Source organism: Astatotilapia calliptera, chromosome 2 (assembly GCF_964374335.1).
Source record: "Astatotilapia calliptera chromosome 2, fAstCal68.1, whole genome shotgun sequence".
In the NCBI taxonomy this organism is placed as follows: domain Eukaryota; kingdom Metazoa; phylum Chordata; class Actinopteri; order Cichliformes; family Cichlidae; genus Astatotilapia; species Astatotilapia calliptera.
Genome location: NC_137423.1, coordinates 940,974 through 947,759, shown reverse-complemented (window position 1 = coordinate 947,759; position 6,786 = coordinate 940,974). Strand labels below are relative to the sequence as shown.

Here is a 6,786-nt window from a genome sequence, read left to right as displayed (position 1 = left end):
GATCTATGACCCCAAAGGTCTGAAAGTCTGGCAAAAGGAGAATTGTTTAATATTCCAACAGCATATGTCACCCCTGAAGTATAGACAACAATACCAGCAGCACCGAATAACAGATCACTGGTTGTTTGTAGACTGTATAACCACTCTGGCCACAATACAATGTCTGGGACTTTGTGTTGGTGGGACAGGATACTGTCAAGGTCGCAGAAGTGAAACAGCATGTGCCATAGGGTGTTTGGGTAGGTCAAAAAACCCCGTTGGCTTCATCATCTGCCAATTTGTACACACATTTATTTGAATTCAGTAACAAGCTAATCATGAGTATATATTTGCCTGGGCGCACAATCCCAATAACCAACTTAACATAGGCAGTGTTGCAATGACAAGATGGTGCTTAGAGGAGGATTTAGACCATGTGTAGCACCGACTCTTTAGGTCCACTCTTTGTGAACAATCCTAAAGTTGTGACAGTATTTTTAGAGTAGGGCTCTATTGTGCAAATGAGCCTTAATACAAGAGAACCAAGTAGAACATTTATGCCAAATTACACAAGAACTAGGCTGAAATGTACTCTTGTTTAATGTGGAACAGCCCAATTTCTCAGCATGAAAATCATCTCAAACACACTGCCAATGGAGAAAAAATATACCTGGATAGAAAAGCATGGAATGGAAAATGATCAATCATGGATTGCCCCCCAGAGAAACTGAGACCATCCTTAAGACCGGATGATAAAGGAAGGATGACGTAAAGAGATGAGAATGGATGCTCTGCTGGAGTGACTGCAGGAGTAAGAAGATGTTGGCTAAGAAGATAAAGTCATAGCAACAAATTAATATTTTGTGTAAAAACAAAAGGATGAATTTGCATGTCGTTCTTTAATCTTCCATTCATAACAATGCTGAGTAACCCAGATGTTTAAGACATCAAAGCATTTTAACACAAAGGTGTTTTACTGTGTTTATGCTGATGGATAGTTCAGCCTTTTTCACACAGGAGGCTGCTGTACAACAGGTCGTCCCGTCCAGCCTCCATCAGGAACTCAGTGGGGATGTGGCGAACAACACTAGAGGCCAACTTCCATCCAATACCAAGAGTCACCATCAAGTATGAGATCTACCAAGGAGATGCTCTGTCTGTTTCTGAGCCGTATGTTAAAATATATCTGGACTGGTGGTTATCGTTTGCATTTTCCTTTCTTTTATTTAATTCTGCTGAAGGAGCTGCAAAGTTAAATGTAGTTTGGAGGAAGGATGTATTTTAATATCAGTCTTATTAAACTTATTCTGAAATTTGCAGAAGTTAAACTGTCTTGGACTGTGTCAGCCTCAGCAGTGGTACAGAATAGATGATCTCATATATGGTCTTTACAGCACATATGTGGCTCTGAAGAAGTAAACAATGGGATGTTTACTTCTTCGTGTCTATATCTGCCTGCAGATGTAGATGTAGAATAACAATGAGAAATGAAGGAATCTGTAAGGTAAAGAGTGGGGGGAGTAAACAATATATGTAGGAAATGCTGTGCAAAGTGCTTTTACTGAATAGAGTGCAACGTTTTAATAGCCTGAGTAAATAAGTGTGTTATTGTAAGACATTAACTGAGCAGTGCCCGGGGTGAGTGGGTGCTGTGAGCTGTTGGTTCTGATGGACTGCACCCTCCTGCCAGGTGGGAGTGTCACAAACGCTTTATGCCCGGGGTGGGAGGAGTCGGCAGCACTTTTGCTTGCCTGTCTCAGAGTCCTGGAGTTATACAGGTCTTATAGGGAAGGCAGACTGCAGCCAATCACCTGCTCGGCAGGAGCATAGCAGATGGTGATGGAGGAGGTGAGAATAAATTCAACAATGGAGCAGTAAAATATCACCATCGCATTGGCAGGTTGTATTTCTTCAGCTGATGCAGGAAGTACATCCTCTCCTGTCCCATCTGGAGGAGGGAACTGATGTTAAAGCTCCCAGTTTAGGTCCTGGGAGATGATGGTGCTGCCTGAATACTGTGGTGTCATCATCACTTGAGGAGTTTGATACGCTGGTGATTGGAGCTGTTGGTGATCCACCTCACGGTGGGAACAGTCACATTCAGCTGGGAGAGCTCGTAGTGCAGCAGAGCTGGGATTTATGGGCTGAAAGAAAGTCGAGATTAAACATGATTTTTTTCAGTTTTTAAAGTTTCAAGTTTCGGTTTTTATCCATTTTAGTGCATGTTTTACCGGACTGTTAGTATTCAAAGCAAGTGGAATGCGTATGCTGTTGATTATCTTGTCTAATCAAAGAATGTAGCAGGCTTTAGCCCACATAATAGCTAAGAGCTGTAATTCCCAGCATGGTTGGAAATATATGTAATAACAGTGTTTATAAACACTGTTAATGTGTGAACCATTAAAAATGTATAAAAGTCGACAGAAATAATGATTAAAGTTCTGAAAACAGAATCAGTCAGTTTGGATCCAACACTCTGTTACAACAAATAAGAGAAACTTGCTGCTTGTTTGTCCATCTATTCACTTTTTAGTCAGTTTGTTAGTAAATCCCTGTCACGCTCTGTGGGTAACGATTCACAACCAGGTAACCCTAACCAGGTACACAGTTTATGTTTTCTGTCTTGTAGAATAAATATTTTGGCAACTCCTCCTAAGTGAATTCAAGTTAAGTTCTCCACTTTGTGGCCTGTTTCATGGCTTCTACAAACTTCAGCCCAGCTTGGTTTTGCATGTAGAGCAGGGCCCTGTTTCAGGAAGCCGGTTTGGAAAACTCAGAGTGAAAAACGATACTCAGGGTTGAGTAACCCCGAACTGTCCAACTCGGAATATTCCGTTTCAGAAAGGCTGATAACAATTAGTTCAATCAAGGCGGAGTTGCTTTAACCCCAAGTGAAGCGCGCGGACGAGGATACATAAAGCCCTGATAAGCGGAGCACAGATTAAGCGAGTCACCATGGAGACGGAGGGAAAGAAGGCGCGGTCAATGTATTTTACAGCGCTTGAGGCCGAAATTCTGATGGCAGCATATGCCGATAACATGCAAATTCCGCGGAAAAAAGTAACACAGCGACAGCTGCAAAAGAAAGGGAGCATGCATGGCAAAACATAGCCGACAGAGTCAATGCGTGAGTGTTAATTTAAACATTGATCGAGGGATTTCCACCCATTTAACACGTTATTTTATCATATGTTATTTTATTTGTTATTTTATACATTTTATTTTGTGACGTGATGTGAGCGCAGGTGCAACCCAACAGGCCCCAAACGTTCCTGGCAGCAAGTAAAAATGAAATATAAAAATATAGTCCAAACAGGTAAGGTGTAATTGTATTATGAGCCATAGTGCTTGGTCTGTTTGTCCCATGTAAATCAATTGCAGTTAGAGGCTACATTAATTTTCTGTCTGTAAGCACTTATTGAAATTATCTGAGCACATTACAAGTACATATTTGCTTACTCTGTATGCTCAAATGTGACCCGTTATAGCCAACAGAAAAAAAGCGGAGGCCCGAAAAACAGATGGGGGTCCTCCACCACCACCACTCACAGAGGCTGAGCAGTTGGCCCTCAGCCAAAACAGTGGGCGCCCTGTGGCCGAAGGCATCTCTGCGGGGACATCCTCTGAGTCAATAACCCCGCAAGACACAAGTGCCTACATAGGGGGTAAATTCAAAATAATACATGATGTGCATACATCCTTTCTTCACAGTCACCTTCGCAGTGCTACTCATTCATTTGATAAACTCTTTACCATAATGGATTATTTTGTAGTGAAGTTATTTTCCTACTGATTTTGCCTTCCCTCAGTCTTGGTTGTCTTTGAGAGCATAATGACAATGAAGTGTAAGGTGATTGGTATGTTTGTTAATTGCCATTTGGTCCCTTGTAAGTTATAAGTGACCTGTATAAACCTCATATTCTATCAGTTGATGGTGATGGTGTACTGCATCTGGTGCAGCCTCCTGTTGAGCCAGACCAACATGCAGTTGTGAGTAATACTCCACAGATTATATGAGTTTACAGTAGAACAGCAATGTTGTTTATTTCTTTACTACAGGAAAATAATGAAGAAACATTGACAGCTGTTACAGAGGAGGAAGCAACAGAGACACTTTATGAGGTTTACATCTTTTAATACTTTGTGTACAGGAAATACAGGCGACCAATAAAGCCAGTTGAACAAAAAATCTGTTTATTCTTCTTTCAACATGTTGAGGTGATGGGTCAAAGGAAATGATTGTGACATATGGTGTCTCTGACTGCTCTTCCATCTTGTATGTCCGTGGGAGGGTCAGGATGTTCATGGTTTGGATCACTGCTGATGTTTGGTTCAGAAGGACAGTGTTCCCCTCTAATTGTGGCAATGTTGTGAAGAATCACACATGCCACAATAATGTCACATGCCCTTTCTGGGGTGACCCTGAGTCTTTGCAGGCACTGGAACCGGGCCTTAAGCATTCCGATAGTCATTTCAACTCTGGCTCTTGTCCTGCAATTAGCCAGATTATATCGCTGCTGTGGGCCCGGTTCAGGGTCAGGGTAAGGGGTAAGCAAATAGGGTAAACATGGATACCCCCTATCACCAAGCAAGTAGCCAGTGAACTCTCCTAAGACAGAAGGATACACTTCAGTTCAAATGTCCCTGAAGCAATTGGTCTTTATATATTTTAAAGTATTTTCAACTCACCATGTCCAAATTTTGTGCTCAGTGTACATTCACGGAATATTTGTGAGTCATGGACAGAGCCTGGCCACTTGGCTTCCACATTTGTGATAATGTTGGCAGCATCACATATGATCTTCACAGTGCAGAGAACACAAATTAGCATCCATTACTATGATGAAATAATTTGTTAGTTTGAAATGCTACAGGGAACTATGTACCTGTACATTAATGCTGTGGAAAGACTTCCTGTTCACATAGTCTCCTTCATTTACTGAAGGAGCAATAATTGGAATGTGAGTGCCATCTATACAGCCAATCACGCCTGGGAACCCTGAAAATAAATGTAAAATTTAAGTAGTAGTTCAAGTATCACCACATCATAAATTAAGTTTTGTTCATCCTGATACCTGCAATTTTGTGGCATCCCTCTTTGATAAATCTTGTGGGTCTGTGACCGGGGAACACCACACACGAGTACAGGAGACGTTTCAGTGCAACTGTAACATTCCTGACTGCCCGACAGACGGTAGCCTTGGAAACGTGCTCAGCGTCATCAATATTATACAGAAAGCTCCCGTTTGCAAGAAACCGAAGTGCAATACAAATAATATGCAATGAACTGAGAGCATGTCCGCGATGTGTCACATGCGTAATATATGGCCTGAGGATGTTATCCAAATAAATTATAGATTGTGCTGAAAAACGGTAACGTTCGCACAGAAAATCATCAGGAAATGATAAAATGTCCAGACGCGCTCGAATCACTCTCTCCCGGCGGAGAGCTCTGCGGAGAATTTGGGCTTCGATATCTACCGGCTCTTCAAGGAAGGGACACGCCATGTCTGACACTTCCTACTGTCAGGTTTCCGACAAAGGGGCGGAGACAGTCAGGGTTAGTTGTGGTAAACCTGCTAGGGGGCAGGTTAGCTTCACGGCGTGTGTCGTCATAGTGACTCACTCAGGCTGCAGCTGAACTCGCTTTGTGAAACCGAAAACCCAGAGTTTTCGTTAACTCAGGGTATACTTACTCAGTTTTTCCACTAAACCGGCTTCCTGAAACAGGGCCCAGCTCTGGGACTGAATGATGCAGGCAGCTGACTCCAGATCAGAGAAACGGTGTTCAGCTCCAGACAAAAAGATGTGGTGGAGTATGAGTATCCACAGTGACTGCAGGCTTAACTGGAAGACTTAACACAGAAGCTCTGATGAGCAGGATGACCAGGCTCTGTTTCCTGCAGGAACTGTGATCCTTCACTTTGCTGGAGACTTCCTGTCAGTCCGTTGCAGTGAGCTCAGTGTCTGTGGAGAGTAATGTTGGAGCTGGTAGCACTAACCGACTAAAGCAGGTGACAGAACAAAGTGCCAGCCATCATGCAGAGTCCTCTCCACCCTGTGCAACACTTACTGGACAAGCAGCAGATTATTCAGATCCACTGTTGTACAACGTGCAAGAGTTACTAATAAAATCATCCTGCAAAGGATTTATTTTTAAATATTTTATTTGACTTCTCTTATAATACTGTTAGTTTTTTTACTACTGTTATTATTACAAGTATTATTATTGTTATTATTGTTGTTATTATTATTGTTATTATTGTTATTATTATTATTGTTGTTGTTGTTGTTATTGTTGTTGTTGTTGTTATTGTTGTTGTTGTTGTTATTATTATTATTATTATCATTATTATTGTTGTTGTTGTTATTATTATTGTTGTTGTTGTTGTTGTTATTATTATTATTGTTATTATTATTATTATTGTTGTTTTTATTATTGTTATTATTATTGTTATTATTGTTATTGTTGTTGTTGTTATTATTATTATTATTGTTGTTGTTGTTGTTGTTCCGTGTGTTGTGAGGGAGGAGTCTCCATGTCTCGTGTCTTTTGAATGACCTGGACTCTTCAGTGGTTGGTTTCTGTATGAACTGAGGTGAAAGGGTTTCGTTGGCTCTGGGCTGTGAGGACATCTTCTGCTGCATTTTCCTTTTCGGGACTGATACTAACTTAAACAAGTATTACATCATGTGCCAGTTCCATGCTGCCTGTCACTGACACTTTAATTCACCCGTTCACTGTGATACCTGCTGCTGTTGGTCACTGCACTGCTGCCCATGTATAATTCACAAGCTGCTCCATTT

At 41.4% G+C, this 6,786-nt stretch overlaps 1 long non-coding RNA gene across 1 annotated transcript; it reads right to left on the bottom strand.

The window, feature by feature from the left end:
- Positions 1-4,093: 4,093 nt before the first annotated feature.
- On the bottom strand, positions 4,094-5,151 carry LOC145430003 (uncharacterized). Its single transcript, XR_013910371.1, has 3 exons — positions 4,866-5,151; positions 4,669-4,780; positions 4,094-4,588 (listed from the first exon to the last, which is right to left on the bottom strand). It is a non-coding gene; the product is annotated as an uncharacterized LOC145430003 (long non-coding RNA).
- Positions 5,152-6,786: the final 1,635 nt, after the last annotated feature.